This window comes from Martes martes (assembly GCF_963455335.1).
Source record: "Martes martes genome assembly, chromosome: 3".
Classification (NCBI taxonomy): Eukaryota; Metazoa; Chordata; class Mammalia; order Carnivora; family Mustelidae; genus Martes; species Martes martes.
In genome coordinates this window covers 74,624,748-74,643,249 of record NC_137890.1, presented here as the reverse complement: position 1 = coordinate 74,643,249, position 18,502 = coordinate 74,624,748, and the positions used below count along the sequence as shown (strand labels likewise).

Here is an 18,502-nt window from a genome sequence, read left to right as displayed (position 1 = left end):
CTCGCACATGAACCACATCTCCCCAGGACACCTTCCCAGTTTCCAGAACTCACAGTACCCTCGCTCCCCGGGGGGAGAGGGGAGGCCCTCCTGGAGCAGCCAAAGCTCACTCACGTGTTCTGCTGCTCCTGGGGTCCGCCGACCTCAGCATACGTAGAGTCAATGCAGCCGTATCTAGAGGAGGCCAGGGGGCATCACATGAGATGTCTGTGGATGTGAGCTCTCCTCGTCTGCCCCCCCCCCCCGACTAGCCTGCAGGCCTGGGGTGCTGTCTGTTCTGTGCAGGGATCACATTCAGCTCCTAGATAATCGCCTCCACGGATGGGGGGCTTCCTGAAGCCTTGCTGAATGAAAGGGCCCCAACCAGCCCATCCCAGACATCTGAGTGGGCCTGGCCCCCTGCTCACACCCAGGGATCCCTGCTCTGGATTCACCCAGACACAGACCCCCGAAGGAGTCTCAGATCTCCCTTTCAAGGGCAAAAGAGCCCAGCTCAAGACCATAGTGAGAGTCAGGGCTGAGGCAGAGGCTTCATCATGAGGGGCACGAGAAGGTTCAAATAGCATGCCCACAGGCCCTGCAGCAGACTTTTCCACCGGCGCGGGCGCCCAGGTGTCCTTTCCCTACAAGACCCCACTGAGTCCCTATAATAACTCTGGCCCAGGTAGGAGCAAAGGGAAGCTTGGGGAAGCTTGGGGACATGCCAAAGTCTCACAACCCGGCATTGGCCAAATCACACGGAGCCGTTAGGGGCAGGGTAGGGTGCTCACCTTGCGAAGAGGACGTCGAGTACCTGTTGGGTGCTGGCGAAGGTGCGGTATGTGTCTAGAAAGAGGTGGACATAGTATGGATCTTGTCTTATGACGGCAGGCACCAGCTGATCTATTGCGGCCTCCAGCCTGTGGGCCCGGTTGGCCCACAGCACCGAGGTCCTCTTCCTCTTCTCGGTTGAACCGTTTTTCCCCTGAGGTGAATCAGAGGAGGCATGAGTCAGTGCCATGGCCACCAGGAGGGCTGGGGGCTGGAGGGCAGAATGAGCCCCCAGATCTCAGTGACTTATGCAAGAGGTGGGACAAGAGAGCCCACAGCCCGAAAAAGAATCAGGTGACTCAGTGTTTCATGGGGTTAATCCTAAGGCTCTTGGTTTGGGTTCAGGTCATGGTCTCCGTGTGCTGAGACTGCGCTCCTCGCAGGGCTGTGTCCATAGGGCAGTGTCTGCTTGAGGATTCTGTCTCTCCCTCTGCTTCTCCCCACTCTCCCCCTGCCTCTCTCTCAAATCCATCAATCGACCAATCAATTAAGAAACCTTTAAGGAAAAGAGAAAATGTTCTTGGTATCCATACAAAGAATTGAAAGAAAGGATGTCTGAACTTGCTAGTATCTCAGGTCCCTTTGTGAGCGGAGTACTGATAGCACCTCCCGGCACGAATGGCATGGATCCTGTGATTTCTGATAACATATCCCGTTCTTTCTATTTCTTCTAAAGACTTTTTATTTGTTTATTTGACAGAGAGAGACGTCCCAAGGAGGCAGAGAGGCAGCCAGACAGAGAGGGGGAAGCAGGCTCCCCGCTGAGCAGAGAACCCGACGTGGGCCTCGATCCCAGGACCCTGAGATCATGACCTGAGCTGAAGGCAGAGGCTTCACCCACTGAGCCCCACCCCCCCCCCCCGGCACCCAACATATCCCATTCGTGAGACGAGAACGCAGAGATGTTTTAGGTGAGAGGGCTTAGGATATGAGGGCATGCAGGCTGTAGGATGCAGCCCTGCGCATTGGCAACACAAGGGGATTACATCCAGTCCCGCACCAGTGAAGGGCTCGATGGCTGTGATAGATGACTGGCCTTCGGGACTGCTGTGCAGTGCAGTGAGGCCCCTGTTCCTGACCCTGGGGGTGGGGGGAGGGCCAAAGACGTGTTCCATCAAAACAAAAGGGCAGAGCAAGAGGCATAGTACCATGGGCCCCGTGTCCCTTTGGATCAAAGTCTCCCAACTCACTCTTGCAAAAGATCATTTGCAAGACTTGCAGAACTTGAGGAAGGACTGTTGGGCCAAGGGGGACACCTGGGAGCACGAGTTAAGAAAATGCCTAGCACAGGGCAAAAGGAGTCTAGATAAACGGGATGAGACGTGGTTTAAAGTCCCTTGAAGGATATTCCTGTAAGTATGTGGATGATGACTCTGCTCCTGTCCAAGGCGTGGGCAGGACCGGGAGGGCAAGTTTGGGGAAGAGATGGGATGCAGATGCATGGCAGTACAGGACTCCAGGAGCCCAGGCTGGCTTCTGGGAAGTGGGGCCCTTGGTGCTGCATCGGCGCCCTGGGGGTCGGGTCTCCCCAGCACCCGCACTCACCCTGAGCCAGCGACAGACTCTGTTGGCATCGTGGGGCTTCTTGTCCTTCGAGGAAAGAGAGCAGGGGATCTCCTCATTCACCTCCTGCACCATGTCCTCTGTAGCGTTCTGTGAAGACAGTGCCCGGCAGCCAGGCAGGAGGCCTTAGAGCCCTGTCTGGAGGCCTTTGCCGGTCTTCAGACCCAGGGCGCGCTCCATTCCACACACACCACAGCCCGGTATGCAGACCCCTCCGCCAAGGAGAGCAACGTGGCACAGCGTCAGGGCCTCGGATGTGCTCTGGCACAGGTAAGAGGCACCTCAGGAATCCCCTTTCCACGCGGCCCACCACGACATTGGTGTGAACCGGGAGGGATCACCAGGGTATCCACGGTGCTCACCCCCCTCCAGCCCATGGGCGGGAACCCCCACGTATCCCTCTTCCCCTCCAACTCCAGAGGAAGGGATGGGGCTTCCCTAGGACGGTTCAGAGGGGTGGGTGTCGCCCAGTCTGCTCAGTAGTAAGTACCTTATGGCGTCTCCCTCGACATGCCCTGAGGCACTGTGGGCGAGGCTTGAGCCAATGCCGGCAGCATGGGAACCAGCCATTTTCCTGGGGCTTCTGGTACCCAGAGCCCCGGGGAGTAGGCAGACAGCAGGAAAACATTTTTCCGTGTCAGTTGTCTCTAGCCAAATAACCCTGATACCGGACTAGGCTAGAATGTGGGTGCCTGGTTGCAGGGGTTCCAAGTTCTCTGGGGGTCTGTGATCAAGGGAGTGACATCACTGCCTGAGGTCCCCTACCGGGGTCCACTCCTGGCTGGACACCTACACAAACGGTGCTGCGGTCTGCCATCGCCTCATCCCCCTTCTGCGTGCAAGGCCACAGCTGTACACAGTGACACCAACACACCCCTCTCCACAGGCCCCCAGGGCAGGTCTGGGAGCAGCCAGGGCCCCAGCTTGCAAACACACCTGGCGTCAGGCGCACCTCTCTATTCTTACCTGGGTTTGACCCTAGAGAAGCCATTGTGCCTGGCAGGGATGCTCTTCTCTGTAAAATATGGATGATTCTAGCAAGTCTTTCTACCAGATGTCCACAGGCATAGGTTGGATAATAGCTATGATGTTAGAGGGAGTGGTGTCACATGCAGGAAATACCTCCAACCCCATTTCCTCCCTCCTCGCAGCTTCTTTGAATCTGCTACGAATCAGATCCCACCCCACAGTCCCTACTGGGGCGTGTGTGTTTGTGTGCACGAGCACACTCGCTCCTGTGTGCACACATGGGTTCATCAGTGCTCACATTCTGGAGTCCCAGAAGACGACAGCCCCACCTACCGAGGGCTGGGTAATAGCTTCCCACGATCTTAGGCTTCGAATTTTCAATGCAAACCCTAAAGAAGGGACAGGCGTCTTGGCCCTGGATGGTCAGAATGTACCCTTGCCCCTAGAGACCGCCTGTCCTGGGATGCAGGCCATTACCTCCTTTCCACAGGGTGTGATGGAGATAGGGGTCCATCCAGTGGGTCGCCATGACCTGGGATCCTCCTCAGACAAGAACACGGGGAGATGTCTCCTATCTAGGATATCAACGAGCACCCTCAGCCCGATAACCTTTCCATGTCGACAGCCACTTCCTTCTAGACAACCTTTTCCGGAGCCCCCAGTGAATGGCTAGGTGCATCCAGGACCCCAACTTTGAGGACACTCAAAGAGCTGGCTTCATGCCTGCTAAGCCTCCCTACCGGCCCGATGCTGGGCAAGGCCCGGACCCTGCAGGGATCTTCACAGTCTCCCCTCAGGGGCTCCATTGGTTCCCCAGCGCCTCTGTATACATGCTTGTGTGACCCCTCTCCCCTGAGTGTGGTCTGGACTTCGTGATTCACTTCCATGTCCCAGAACGTGGCAACATGACCCAAAGGCCCTTCTGAGATTTAGTTAGAAAAGCTCCCTGCCCAGCCTCATGTTGACTCTCACCCACGTTCTCTCTCACATCCTCACACCGGAGCACGAGCCCCTAGGTTGAACCATGACACAGACATACGCGCGTGGCCTAGCCCTGTGGGTCCCCAGCAGACAGAAGAACTCAGGTCTTTGCGATGGGCTGTATCTGGCCCATGCCCCTAAGTGAGCTCAGGTTCTCGGTGAAGCAGGTCCTCCCTTGGTGTTGTCAGCAGCCCCAACGTAAGGAGAGACTCTGGAAGGAGCCCCCAGCTGGGCACTGCTGGATTCCTGATCCCCTGAGACCACGAGGCAGCGCTTGTGGGTTCAGCCACTGCGTGTGGGGAAGTGTGGTCACACAGCACTGGGAGAAGGGCACTGACACTGTCCAGCTTCCCGGGCCCTGGCCCCCCTCCCCTCCCTCTCTGCTCCTTCCTCAGCTTCCTCTGGCCACCCTGGCCCCCTTTCTAACCTCCGCTCTGGGAACATCAAATGTGGCCTCCAATCCTCTGCTCCGTGGTGCCCTCTGCCAGGCGGAATGCACTCGGATTTGTGCAGGGCTGTCTCTTTTTCCTCCCGCAGGAGTTCTCAATGTCCTCTCAGCATCGCCTTGTCAAACCCCTCGCCTGGTGGAGTTCGGGACTTAGTTGCAGTCCCTTGCTCTTTTCCTGGGGAGCAATCGCTCTTTCCATTCGCATTTTGGTTTCTCGTTTGTCCATCTTCTCCTCTAGACCCTGAGCTCTTACAAGGAGAAGCCGGTTGGCTGATAAGTACTGGCACCATCTGGGTGTGCAGTGCCCAGTGGCTGAATGAACGGGAGACAGGATCCATGCCAGCACAGACCAGCTCCGTTGTTTGAGCCTCACTGATTTTAGTCCTGTGTAAGCCTTTTGTTTTGTTTTTTAAGTTAACTGTGCCTGATGTCGGCCTCGAACTCATAACCCTGAGTTCAAGGATCCTAGTGACTGAGGAAGCCAGGTGCCTCTCTGGTCATTTTTAAAGGTTTTAGGCTGATCACTATTGAAGTGAACTCGGTGATTTCAACATGTTGTCCGGAGGTATATTACATTATGCTGAATGACCAAGTAACTCCCCACATTTTGGTAGCATGGCACCCCAGAGGTGCCCCCATGACAGTGCTGAGTGGATCTGCAGATTGGAGACTGAAATCCTTTATGTGGTCTTTCACAGGAGCCCAGAGTCCCTCCACCATCCGCCTTCTCTCTCCCTGGGACGTCACGCACCTCTGACGCCGTCAGCACAAGACGAATGATGACAAGGAAATACACACAGGAGGGGGTTTCCAGCCAGGTCTTGAAGGCCTAAATGTACACTTTGACGCTCGATCTTTTATGTACTTTTTTAGGATTTTATTTCTTTATTAGAGGAAAAGGAGCACAAGCAGGAGGGGAGGGGCCGAGGGACGAGAACCAGAGAGATGCTGAGCTGAGGAGGACAGGGCGAGGGTGATGTAGACCTGTGCAGGGAACAGTGTGGGCCACACAGAGCAAGCCTCCATCCACTGGTAGGCCGGGAGTAAGGAGTACACTCAGATCCCTGTGCCCATGACCTGCCATCAGGGGAGACCCTCTAGGGATTGCTTCCTGGACTCAGAGAACATTGAGCGGTGGGGAAATTTTCCTTTATTTAGGAGGGACGTGAAAAGTCAATCATGGGGATGATCCTTTCTCTTCTTGGACCTCCAGCCCCAGCCCCAGAAGAAGATCCTGAACCACCTCCAGAGCTACCTACCACTGTGGTGCCTGCGGCAGCTTCAGAGCCCGAGTGGCCTGGGTGGGAACAAGTTGTGCAGGTGATATGGCTGTGGATACAGCAGAGGGGAGGCACCTACCTGAAGGAGCCTACTGCGAAGTTGCTATGGACAACCAGGTGCCTGATTGAAACACTTAGGGGTCTACCCCTATGGGGGACATTCCTGGCTTAAAAGTGTTCAAGGGGTGAAGCGGGGTGATATCCCAGGTGTGACAGCATGACCTCAGGAACCCTGGGGTCCCAAGAAGACCAGGTGTGGCCCGAATGCTTCAGAGTTCCCAGACATCAGTTAGGGAAAATGGCTGAAAACCAAGAAGCTAGGTCCTGGCTTTCTGCTGTGGGAAGCAAGCTGGGCCCAGACTCCACATTACTTCATCCACAAAGTCTCACACATTTCGCCCTACTGGTTGCAAGAGCAGCCCAGGGACTCCCCAGCTGCCCGGCATCTACTCCGTACCCCTCGGCCTCTGGTCTTCTCAGCAGAATCCGTTCTCTTAAAAGTCAGCCGTGGCGCAACCCAGGGGTGTTCCTCAACTCTCCTCCTCGGCTTCTCCGTGGCTCTTACGTCACTGAGCCGCTGCACAATACCACGTGCCAGGTGCTGTTAGGTGTGTGGGTGGCTGAGCTGCCGGAGCCTGCAGGAGTGCAAAGCTGCTTGGGGGGGGGGCGGGGGCTTGGGGGGTGAAACAGCCCTCGCGGGCTGTGGTGGAGGCCCAGGGGCGGGGGGTGGGGTGGCGGGCAGCATCAGGAAGGCAAGTGCAGTGGAGGGGCAGAGGGGGGCGGACGGGGCCAGGAGTGGTGGTTGTGGGGAGGTGAGATCTTGCATGAGCAGGACTGGGGAGCTCTGCGGCAGCTGGCATTTGGGCTGGGCTCAGAAGCATCAGCAGCGCCAGCAGGCTGGGACCCGGCATTCCTGGAGGGGTGGCACAGCCTGCTCAGGGGCCTGGCCTTGGGAAAGCTTCGGACCGTGTCTGGGGAAAGTGAGTCACGTAGGTGATTAAGGTGCATGACAGAATCTGCTGCTTCGGGGAAAGCTCGTGCAATACGGACGGCAAACAGAAGTTTGAGTTGAGAGGAAGCTCCGAAAGCCGACGACCCGCTCACTCCCAGCGATTCTCCGTCCCTCCTCGAGATGCGGCTGTGGCATCTCCGCGTCTACGCATGAACCACAGCCCGTTTCGCACAACATGTCCTCCCCGTTCTACGCACGGTCTCTCGGGCCTGCAGCTCCCCAGTGGGGCAAGCTCATTTTTCTCATTGGCTAGATGAGAGCACAGAGGAGCTGAGATGAAATGAATTGTTCCAGGTCTTCCGGGCTGGTGAGTGGCAAGCACTAGACCTTGGGCTGGTTGGGTCTGCCCACAGTGCCCCACTGGGGGCCTCCCCCTCAATTAGCATCGCATGCGCCCCAGCACACGTCAGTGCTTCTGTCTCAAAGCGGCAGGAAAGGGAGAGCGGAGGTCCGGCCAGTGTGCCCAGGGCCCATCACGTGGGCACAGCTGTCCCAGATGAGTGATGGCCACCAGCTGATCCGGGGCTCTCTAAACAACCAGCAGGTGCACAGTCCAACTGACAGCAGCCGGGAGCCTGTATCCAAGCATCCTGTGATGCTTCCCCTGACCACCTCTCTCAGCCCCCTTCCCCCGCATGGCCTCCGTCCACCTGGCTTTTTGTTCCTTCCTGGCATGCATCACCACTAGAAAGTAAGTGATTTCTTCCTTGTATTGTTTATGCTTCCCCTCTCTAGAAGGTAAGCTACGAGATGGCTGGAGACTCTGTCTTGGTAACTGATGGATTCTGAACTCCTAGCACCGTGCCTGGCCCGGAAGCAGATGCTAACGAAATCTTTGTCGGGTGAAAGGAAAAACCAAAGCATCAGTATTTTGTGTATTGTGCCTGCCTAATATTCATTGAAGTAGTAAAGATAACGAATGAAGAGCCATCCCCCTCTCCTGAGTGTCTACACTGCCGATGGGGAGAAAGGCCGGGCCGTCATTTACAATGACAAATGGAGTCGTGAGGTCCCTGCCAGGGAAGCATTCAAGCAGAGGCTAGATGACCATGGTAGAGAAGCGATTCCCGCATCAGAAAAACATGGATAAGGACCTCACAGCTAAGGTTCAATGATTTGGGGTCAGTGGGGGAGGAGAATATCTAGGGTATGGGGACTTGCATGACACAAGGTCATCACATCCTTTCGAATGAATGACTCCCAGGTGAGAGGAGACGAGCACTAATTTTCTTCAAGCATCCCCTAACTCTCCACAGGGTGAGTTTTGCTGCCGTGAGCACCCACAGCTCCACACGGCGCTCGTCTTCGTCAGCACAGGCTAGGACCCCAGGAGCAGGAGGAGAGCCCGTGCCGTCAAGAGGGTAGGCGATACCCAGAGGCTTGCTTCCCCCATCGGGGAAGGAAAGGGGCACAGGAGGGAGGGGGCAGATCTGCAAACCTGTTCTGGGGTGTCGCTTCCCTGGGAGGGTCTCGGGCATGAGTATGGGACTCAGCACTTCCTGTGACCTTGGACATTCTTGTAGGGCTGTGGGTGAGAGAAGACTTCCTAATAAAATCTTGGAGCAGTAAGGATGTCCTTTATCTATCTATCTATCTATCTATCTATCTATTTATTTTTATTTTTTATTTATTTATTTTTTATTATTTTATTATTTTTTATGTGTTTTTTAAAAAAGATTTTTATTTATTTATTTGACAGAGATCACAAGTCGGCAGAGAGAGAGAGAGAGAGAGAGAGGAGGAAGCAGGCTCCCTGCTTAACAGGGAGCCCGACTCGGGGCTCGATCCCAGGACCCTGGGATCCTGACCTGAGCCGAAGGCAGGGGCTTTAACCCACTGAGCCACCCGGGTGCCCAAATAACCACATTTTTCGAAAGATTTTCTTCTATGAATTTTAGAGAAAGAGAGAGAGGATGTGCACGTGCATGAGTTGGAGGAGGGGCAGAGGCAGAGGGAGAGGAACAGACACCTAAACAGACCCCATGCTGAGCAGGGAGCCCCACATAAGGCTTGATCTCACCACCCTGAGATCATGACCTGAGCCCAAACCAAGAGTTGGATGCTTCATCAACTGAGCCACCCAGCTGCCCCATACGACACATTGTTTAAAAACAGAAACTCTTGTAACAAGAGTCTTTTCACACATGGCTCCAGTCAGCTGGGCATTTCTTTACATTCAGCTGAAATAAATGCCTTTCTTAGAAGCTGACAATGAGCTTACCACAGATCAAATGTTTCTTCTCCGTTTTCAATTAATTTCGGACATCCGCATTTTCCAATGATACCCAGCCCTCATATGTGAAACCTCTATTGACAGTGGGATGGGGAGGTCCCCCACCCCTTTCTAGCAACTGTAAGTTACTGCTCAACTCACTCCCGAAAGCACAAGATCCCAAACCTTGCCACATCATGTTTATAGACACAAACTCCTCAGGCTAAGAAATGTCCCTTTCACATTCCAATCACCCTTAGCACTGGTATTGTTCTTTGTATTTTATTTCTATTTAAAAAAAAAAAAACATTGTAGTATGATTAACATACTATGTTCTATTAGTTTCAGGTGTACAACAGAGTGACTTGATGATTCCGTCCATGACTTGGTGCTTACCGTGATAAACGCAGTCACCATCTGTCACCACACTGCATCGGTACAGTATTATTGACCATATTCCCTAGGCTGTACTTTACATTTCTGTAACTCATGTATTTTGTGACTGAAAAGATTTCCCCTCTTTTTCCCCTTTATCTATTTTGCCCATTCTCCTACCCATTTTCCCTTGGACAACCACCAGGTTGTCCTCTGCATGTAAGAGTCGGTTTGGTTTTTGTTTTTCAGATTCCACATAGAACTGAAATCCTACAGTTCTATCATTTGTATGGTACAGTCACTCCTCGTAGACTTCACATGTCTTGTCTTTTAAAATCTGCTCCACGTGGGGATGGAGAAATCACCAAACAGACACACACTACACTTAGAGGGAAAGGCAGGGACGAAGGACGCCGTGTGTTACGGGGGATTATTTCTTGGTAGAAGGAACGTGCCTTCCTTTTGTCATGTTTACATCATTATTTACTAAAAAAACATAGTCTGCAGAAAGCCTAAAGAACTCATCTCTTTATGACCTAACTTGTTAGCAATAAAGGAGGATATTTAAGATATGACTTTAGTATTTGACAATATGCCCATTAGAATAGTTGAAACGTAGACGACCCGGGAAAACGAAAGCATGTAAAGGTGTCCCATGGACCCAGACATTTCTCTCGTGGTCTCTGCTTTTCAAGGCATGCTTCTAAAAGGGAAACCTAGCACAGATAATGAAAATAGCTCATTTGGGGGCTTCCCATGATCTTTGTTCTTTCAGGAACTTTCCTTTGTAATAAAGTGTTTCTTGCATAAAAAACTTTTAAAAGATGGGAACCACTCTTATGTTCTGCCGACAGACACAGAAGGCCATGTTGTAGGATTCCAGGCCCGTGAACACCCAAGCCGAAGTAAAGTGGCAGAGACAGAGAGAAGAGCAGTGGTTGCAGGGCCTGGGGGAGGGACTGAGCAGTGAGCGATGAGGGGCACAGGTGTCTCTGTGATGGAAATGTTGTAGAAGGAAAGGGTTGTGCAGCACTCTGAATGGACCTAAGGAGACCTCCATATCCCCCTGAAAAGGATGCGAGTAAAATTTTATGTAAATTCAAATTCTACTTTATTCATAAATAAGATCTCTTAAGTAATTATATACATATGTACAAAACAGAAGTATGACAAACAAAGCAATGAGGGGGGAGGGGAAGACATGCTTTGGCGCTGCAGCCAGCACGAGCTGCTGCTCGGGGGCCGAGCCTGGTTGCTCCACGGAGGCGGGTGCTGGTTGGGGCTCTTCAGGAACCCCAGGAGCAGGGGCAGAACCCTGCTGGTCCTCTAGGTCAGGCAAAAGGCCCGATGGCTCTTCCATCTGAGAGTAGTGAACGATGGCCCGGACGACCACCTGCCCTGGCCCCAACGGGGCAGGTGGTGTCCCTGCTCGTCCTGACCCGTGGTGAGCCGCCGCAGCAGGGATGGCGGGGGCCAGCTCAGGCCCCAGGGTTGCAGCGGTTGCCAGAGTGGCTGCTGGGACGAGTTGAGGCACCTCCTGACCTTGCTGTGGGGCTGGTGCTGTAGCTCCAAGAAGAGAAAGCATCATCAGCTTGATTGACTTCCCTTTTGCCTTGCCCTCTTGCCACCGCCCAGCGTGGTCTGCGTTCCAGACCCAGTCCCTGGACGGTCTCCCCAACGGAAGCCCATGGGACAGGGATCTGAGACGACTCACTCCTCTCGGCCCAACGACAATCTACGGAGGTTTCCGCAGGGGGGCCCGCCCTGTCTCCGCCTCAGGCCCACATCAGTCACCCCCAGTCCTCCTCACCCCCAGCCTCTGCCTCCGTGGCCTCAACGTGTTGCCCTTCCGATAGCAGAAGCCGGGCACGGCGCTCCAGGTCCGAGCCCGGCACGTTGACCTGCAGGTATGCCAGCAGCGCATGTAAGCTGGGAGACTCTGGAGGCTGCACAAAATCCCCTGGGTATTTTTCTAGCCACGTTGACAGGATGACATAGACGGCCCTGGGGACAGACATGGAGGCAGAGAAGTCAGAGCACAGGGCACCCATCCAAACCAATATCCCAGGGAACCCCTGTGGGAACCTGGGCCCCTGGGCTTCCAGCTGCTGTCAGAGGCCAGTCGTACTCCTTGTCCACCTGCGCTCTGGCAGTCCGGCCCGAGACAGGCCTGCTCCCAGACGGCAGGCTGGCCCAAAGCCGCTAGGAGTGGGAGTCCTTGGTCAATGGTGTGAGCATTTCTGTACTTCTTAGGGGAGCTGGACACACTCCTCAGCCTGTCTCCTTGCCCACTTGCCACTCGAATTCAACTGCATGTGCCCAGGGAGGGGTGGTGTCCGGCCTCTTCATGACCCTCCCAGCACTCACCACTGCTCCGTGAAGATCCAACCGAGGAGGAAACAAAGGGACTCTGTCTCTAGCGGGCCTTCCCGGGACCCTCCGCATACCTCAAACGTCACCTCCTCTGCCCATTCACCAGGTGCCATGAGTGGCTCTGCTGCCCCTGACACTCCCCTCGCACAGGGTGTGGGATGTCTGCTCCCTGAGCTCTCACTGGGTCGCCACTCTCCCCGAGCCCCCTCTGAGCACCCAGTGTGCAGGTTCCAACAGACCGCTGTGGGATGGTTCCTAAATCCTCCATTGTGGGTCCCAGCATTGGGGTAGAGAGAGGGCTGGGAGGGGGCAGGGATGGAGCATGACCCTCTTAGGGGGTTGAAGCTGTCCTCCATGCCCCTCTGCTCTCCCACAGTGCTCGCACATGAACCACATCTCCCCAGGACACCTTCCCAGTTTCCAGAACTCACAGTACCCTCGCTCCCCGGGGGGAGAGGGGAGGCCCTCCTGGAGCAGCCAAAGCTCACTCACGTGTTCTGCTGCTCCTGGGGTCCGCCGACCTCAGCATACGTAGAGTCAATGCAGCCGTATCTAGAGGAGGCCAGGGGGCATCACATGAGATGTCTGTGGATGTGAGCTCTCCTCGTCTGCCCCCCCCCCCCCGACTAGCCTGCAGGCCTGGGGTGCTGTCTGTTCTGTGCAGGGATCACATTCAGCTCCTAGATAATCGCCTCCACGGATGGGGGGCTTCCTGAAGCCTTGCTGAATGAAAGGGCCCCAACCAGCCCATCCCAGACATCTGAGTGGGCCTGGCCCCCTGCTCACACCCAGGGATCCCTGCTCTGGATTCACCCAGACACAGACCCCCGAAGGAGTCTCAGATCTCCCTTTCAAGGGCAAAAGAGCCCAGCTCAAGACCATAGTGAGAGTCAGGGCTGAGGCAGAGGCTTCATCATGAGGGGCACGAGAAGGTTCAAATAGCATGCCCACAGGCCCTGCAGCAGACTTTTCCACCGGCGCGGGCGCCCAGGTGTCCTTTCCCTACAAGACCCCACTGAGTCCCTATAATAACTCTGGCCCAGGTAGGAGCAAAGGGAAGCTTGGGGAAGCTTGGGGACATGCCAAAGTCTCACAACCCGGCATTGGCCAAATCACACGGAGCCGTTAGGGGCAGGGTAGGGTGCTCACCTTGCGAAGAGGACGTCGAGTACCTGTTGGGTGCTGGCGAAGGTGCGGTATGTGTCTAGAAAGAGGTGGACATAGTATGGATCTTGTCTTATGACGGCAGGCACCAGCTGATCTATTGCGGCCTCCAGCCTGTGGGCCCGGTTGGCCCACAGCACCGAGGTCCTCTTCCTCTTCTCGGTTGAACCGTTTTTCCCCTGAGGTGAATCAGAGGAGGCATGAGTCAGTGCCATGGCCACCAGGAGGGCTGGGGGCTGGAGGGCAGAATGAGCCCCCAGATCTCAGTGACTTATGCAAGAGGTGGGACAAGAGAGCCCACAGCCCGAAAAAGAATCAGGTGACTCAGTGTTTCATGGGGTTAATCCTAAGGCTCTTGGTTTGGGTTCAGGTCATGGTCTCCGTGTGCTGAGACTGCGCTCCTCGCAGGGCTGTGTCCATAGGGCAGTGTCTGCTTGAGGATTCTGTCTCTCCCTCTGCTTCTCCCCACTCTCCCCCTGCCTCTCTCTCAAATCCATCAATCGACCAATCAATTAAGAAACCTTTAAGGAAAAGAGAAAATGTTCTTGGTATCCATACAAAGAATTGAAAGAAAGGATGTCTGAACTTGCTAGTATCTCAGGTCCCTTTGTGAGCGGAGTACTGATAGCACCTCCCGGCACGAATGGCATGGATCCTGTGATTTCTGATAACATATCCCGTTCTTTCTATTTCTTCTAAAGACTTTTTATTTGTTTATTTGACAGAGAGAGACGTCCCAAGGAGGCAGAGAGGCAGCCAGACAGAGAGGGGGAAGCAGGCTCCCCGCTGAGCAGAGAACCCGACGTGGGCCTCGATCCCAGGACCCTGAGATCATGACCTGAGCTGAAGGCAGAGGCTTCACCCACTGAGCCCCACCCCCCCCCCCGGCACCCAACATATCCCATTCGTGAGACGAGAACGCAGAGATGTTTTAGGTGAGAGGGCTTAGGATATGAGGGCATGCAGGCTGTAGGATGCAGCCCTGCGCATTGGCAACACAAGGGGATTACATCCAGTCCCGCACCAGTGAAGGGCTCGATGGCTGTGATAGATGACTGGCCTTCGGGACTGCTGTGCAGTGCAGTGAGGCCCCTGTTCCTGACCCTGGGGGTGGGGGGAGGGCCAAAGACGTGTTCCATCAAAACAAAAGGGCAGAGCAAGAGGCATAGTACCATGGGCCCCGTGTCCCTTTGGATCAAAGTCTCCCAACTCACTCTTGCAAAAGATCATTTGCAAGACTTGCAGAACTTGAGGAAGGACTGTTGGGCCAAGGGGGACACCTGGGAGCACGAGTTAAGAAAATGCCTAGCACAGGGCAAAAGGAGTCTAGATAAACGGGATGAGACGTGGTTTAAAGTCCCTTGAAGGATATTCCTGTAAGTATGTGGATGATGACTCTGCTCCTGTCCAAGGCGTGGGCAGGACCGGGAGGGCAAGTTTGGGGAAGAGATGGGATGCAGATGCATGGCAGTACAGGACTCCAGGAGCCCAGGCTGGCTTCTGGGAAGTGGGGCCCTTGGTGCTGCATCGGCGCCCTGGGGGTCGGGTCTCCCCAGCACCCGCACTCACCCTGAGCCAGCGACAGACTCTGTTGGCATCGTGGGGCTTCTTGTCCTTCGAGGAAAGAGAGCAGGGGATCTCCTCATTCACCTCCTGCACCATGTCCTCTGTAGCGTTCTGTGAAGACAGTGCCCGGCAGCCAGGCAGGAGGCCTTAGAGCCCTGTCTGGAGGCCTTTGCCGGTCTTCAGACCCAGGGCGCGCTCCATTCCACACACACCACAGCCCGGTATGCAGACCCCTCCGCCAAGGAGAGCAACGTGGCACAGCGTCAGGGCCTCGGATGTGCTCTGGCACAGGTAAGAGGCACCTCAGGAATCCCCTTTCCACGCGGCCCACCACGACATTGGTGTGAACCGGGAGGGATCACCAGGGTATCCACGGTGCTCACCCCCCTCCAGCCCATGGGCGGGAACCCCCACGTATCCCTCTTCCCCTCCAACTCCAGAGGAAGGGATGGGGCTTCCCTAGGACGGTTCAGAGGGGTGGGTGTCGCCCAGTCTGCTCAGTAGTAAGTACCTTATGGCGTCTCCCTCGACATGCCCTGAGGCACTGTGGGCGAGGCTTGAGCCAATGCCGGCAGCATGGGAACCAGCCATTTTCCTGGGGCTTCTGGTACCCAGAGCCCCGGGGAGTAGGCAGACAGCAGGAAAACATTTTTCCGTGTCAGTTGTCTCTAGCCAAATAACCCTGATACCGGACTAGGCTAGAATGTGGGTGCCTGGTTGCAGGGGTTCCAAGTTCTCTGGGGGTCTGTGATCAAGGGAGTGACATCACTGCCTGAGGTCCCCTACCGGGGTCCACTCCTGGCTGGACACCTACACAAACGGTGCTGCGGTCTGCCATCGCCTCATCCCCCTTCTGCGTGCAAGGCCACAGCTGTACACAGTGACACCAACACACCCCTCTCCACAGGCCCCCAGGGCAGGTCTGGGAGCAGCCAGGGCCCCAGCTTGCAAACACACCTGGCGTCAGGCGCACCTCTCTATTCTTACCTGGGTTTGACCCTAGAGAAGCCATTGTGCCTGGCAGGGATGCTCTTCTCTGTAAAATATGGATGATTCTAGCAAGTCTTTCTACCAGATGTCCACAGGCATAGGTTGGATAATAGCTATGATGTTAGAGGGAGTGGTGTCACATGCAGGAAATACCTCCAACCCCATTTCCTCCCTCCTCGCAGCTTCTTTGAATCTGCTACGAATCAGATCCCACCCCACAGTCCCTACTGGGGCGTGTGTGTTTGTGTGCACGAGCACACTCGCTCCTGTGTGCACACATGGGTTCATCAGTGCTCACATTCTGGAGTCCCAGAAGACGACAGCCCCACCTACCGAGGGCTGGGTAATAGCTTCCCACGATCTTAGGCTTCGAATTTTCAATGCAAACCCTAAAGAAGGGACAGGCGTCTTGGCCCTGGATGGTCAGAATGTACCCTTGCCCCTAGAGACCGCCTGTCCTGGGATGCAGGCCATTACCTCCTTTCCACAGGGTGTGATGGAGATAGGGGTCCATCCAGTGGGTCGCCATGACCTGGGATCCTCCTCAGACAAGAACACGGGGAGATGTCTCCTATCTAGGATATCAACGAGCACCCTCAGCCCGATAACCTTTCCATGTCGACAGCCACTTCCTTCTAGACAACCTTTTCCGGAGCCCCCAGTGAATGGCTAGGTGCATCCAGGACCCCAACTTTGAGGACACTCAAAGAGCTGGCTTCATGCCTGCTAAGCCTCCCTACCGGCCCGATGCTGGGCAAGGCCCGGACCCTGCAGGGATCTTCACAGTCTCCCCTCAGGGGCTCCATTGGTTCCCCAGCGCCTCTGTATACATGCTTGTGTGACCCCTCTCCCCTGAGTGTGGTCTGGACTTCGTGATTCACTTCCATGTCCCAGAACGTGGCAACATGACCCAAAGGCCCTTCTGAGATTTAGTTAGAAAAGCTCCCTGCCCAGCCTCATGTTGACTCTCACCCACGTTCTCTCTCACATCCTCACACCGGAGCACGAGCCCCTAGGTTGAACCATGACACAGACATACGCGCGTGGCCTAGCCCTGTGGGTCCCCGGCAGACAGAAGAACTCAGGTCTTTGCGATGGGCTGTATCTGGCCCATGCCCCTAAGTGAGCTCAGGTTCTCGGTGAAGCAGGTCCTCCCTTGGTGTTGTCAGCAGCCCCAACGTAAGGAGAGACTCTGGAAGGAGCCCCCAGCTGGGCACTGCTGGATTCCTGATCCCCTGAGACCACGAGGCAGCGCTTGTGGGTTCAGCCACTGCGTGTGGGGAAGTGTGGTCACACAGCACTGGGAGAAGGGCACTGACACTGTCCAGCTTCCCGGGCCCTGGCCCCCCTCCCCTCCCTCTCTGCTCCTTCCTCAGCTTCCTCTGGCCACCCTGGCCCCCTTTCTAACCTCCGCTCTGGGAACATCAAATGTGGCCTCCAATCCTCTGCTCCGTGGTGCCCTCTGCCAGGCGGAATGCACTCGGATTTGTGCAGGGCTGTCTCTTTTTCCTCCCGCAGGAGTTCTCAATGTCCTCTCAGCATCGCCTTGTCATACCCCTCGCCTGGTGGAGTTCGGGACTTAGTTGCAGTCCCTTGCTCTTTTCCTGGGGAGCAATCGCTCTTTCCATTCGCATTTTGGTTTCTCGTTTGTCCATCTTCTCCTCTAGACCCTGAGCTCTTACAAGGAGAAGCCGGTTGGCTGATAAGTACTGGCACCATCTGGGTGTGCAGTGCCCAGTGGCTGAATGAACGGGAGACAGGATCCATGCCAGCACAGACCAGCTCCGTTGTTTGAGCCTCACTGATTTTAGTCCTGTGTAAGCCTTTTGTTTTGTTTTTTAAGTTAACTGTGCCTGATGTCGGCCTCGAACTCATAACCCTGAGTTCAAGGATCCTAGTGACTGAGGAAGCCAGGTGCCTCTCTGGTCATTTTTAAAGGTTTTAGGCTGATCACTATTGAAGTGAACTCGGTGATTTCAACATGTTGTCCGGAGGTATATTACATTATGCTGAATGACCAAGTAACTCCCCACATTTTGGTAGCATGGCACCCCAGAGGTGCCCCCATGACAGTGCTGAGTGGATCTGCAGATTGGAGACTGAAATCCTTTATGTGGTCTTTCACAGGAGCCCAGAGTCCCTCCACCATCCGCCTTCTCTCTCCCTGGGACGTCACGCACCTCTGACGCCGTCAGCACAAGACGAATGATGACAAGGAAATACACACAGGAGGGGGTTTCCAGCCAGGTCTTGAAGGCCTAAATGTACACTTTGACGCTCGATCTTTTATGTACTTTTTTAGGATTTTATTTCTTTATTAGAGGAAAAGGAGCACAAGCAGGAGGGGAGGGGCCGAGGGACGAGAACCAGAGAGATGCTGAGCTGAGGAGGACAGGGCGAGGGTGATGTAGACCTGTGCAGGGAACAGTGTGGGCCACACAGAGCAAGCCTCCATCCACTGGTAGGCCGGGAGTAAGGAGTACACTCAGATCCCTGTGCCCATGACCTGCCATCAGGGGAGACCCTCTAGGGATTGCTTCCTGGACTCAGAGAACATTGAGCGGTGGGGAAATTTTCCTTTATTTAGGAGGGACGTGAAAAGTCAATCATGGGGATGATCCTTTCTCTTCTTGGACCTCCAGCCCCAGCCCCAGAAGAAGATCCTGAACCACCTCCAGAGCTACCTACCACTGTGGTGCCTGCGGCAGCTTCAGAGCCCGAGTGGCCTGGGTGGGAACAAGTTGTGCAGGTGATATGGC

At 55.1% G+C, this 18,502-nt stretch overlaps 3 long non-coding RNA genes across 4 annotated transcripts; all 3 read left to right on the top strand.

The window, feature by feature from the left end:
* Positions 1-2,600: 2,600 nt before the first annotated feature.
* LOC308340335 lies at positions 2,601-5,610 on the top strand. Its single transcript, XR_013966588.1, has 3 exons — positions 2,601-2,643; positions 5,010-5,159; positions 5,470-5,610. It is a non-coding gene; the product is annotated as an uncharacterized lncRNA (long non-coding RNA).
* A 2,290-nt stretch (positions 5,611-7,900) lies between these two features.
* On the top strand, positions 7,901-14,038 carry LOC308339629. 2 transcript variants are annotated; one of them, XR_013966546.1, is made up of 3 exons: positions 7,901-8,424; positions 9,618-9,711; positions 13,913-14,038. It is a non-coding gene; the product is annotated as an uncharacterized lncRNA (long non-coding RNA). The 2 variants fall into 2 exon arrangements; XR_013966547.1 differs by lacking the exon at positions 13,913-14,038 and adding an exon at positions 9,900-10,456.
* Positions 14,039-15,001: 963 nt separating this feature from the next.
* Positions 15,002-18,011, top strand: LOC308339628. The gene is made up of 3 exons (XR_013966545.1): positions 15,002-15,044; positions 17,411-17,560; positions 17,871-18,011. It is a non-coding gene; the product is annotated as an uncharacterized lncRNA (long non-coding RNA).
* The last annotated feature ends 491 nt before the right edge of the window (positions 18,012-18,502 follow it).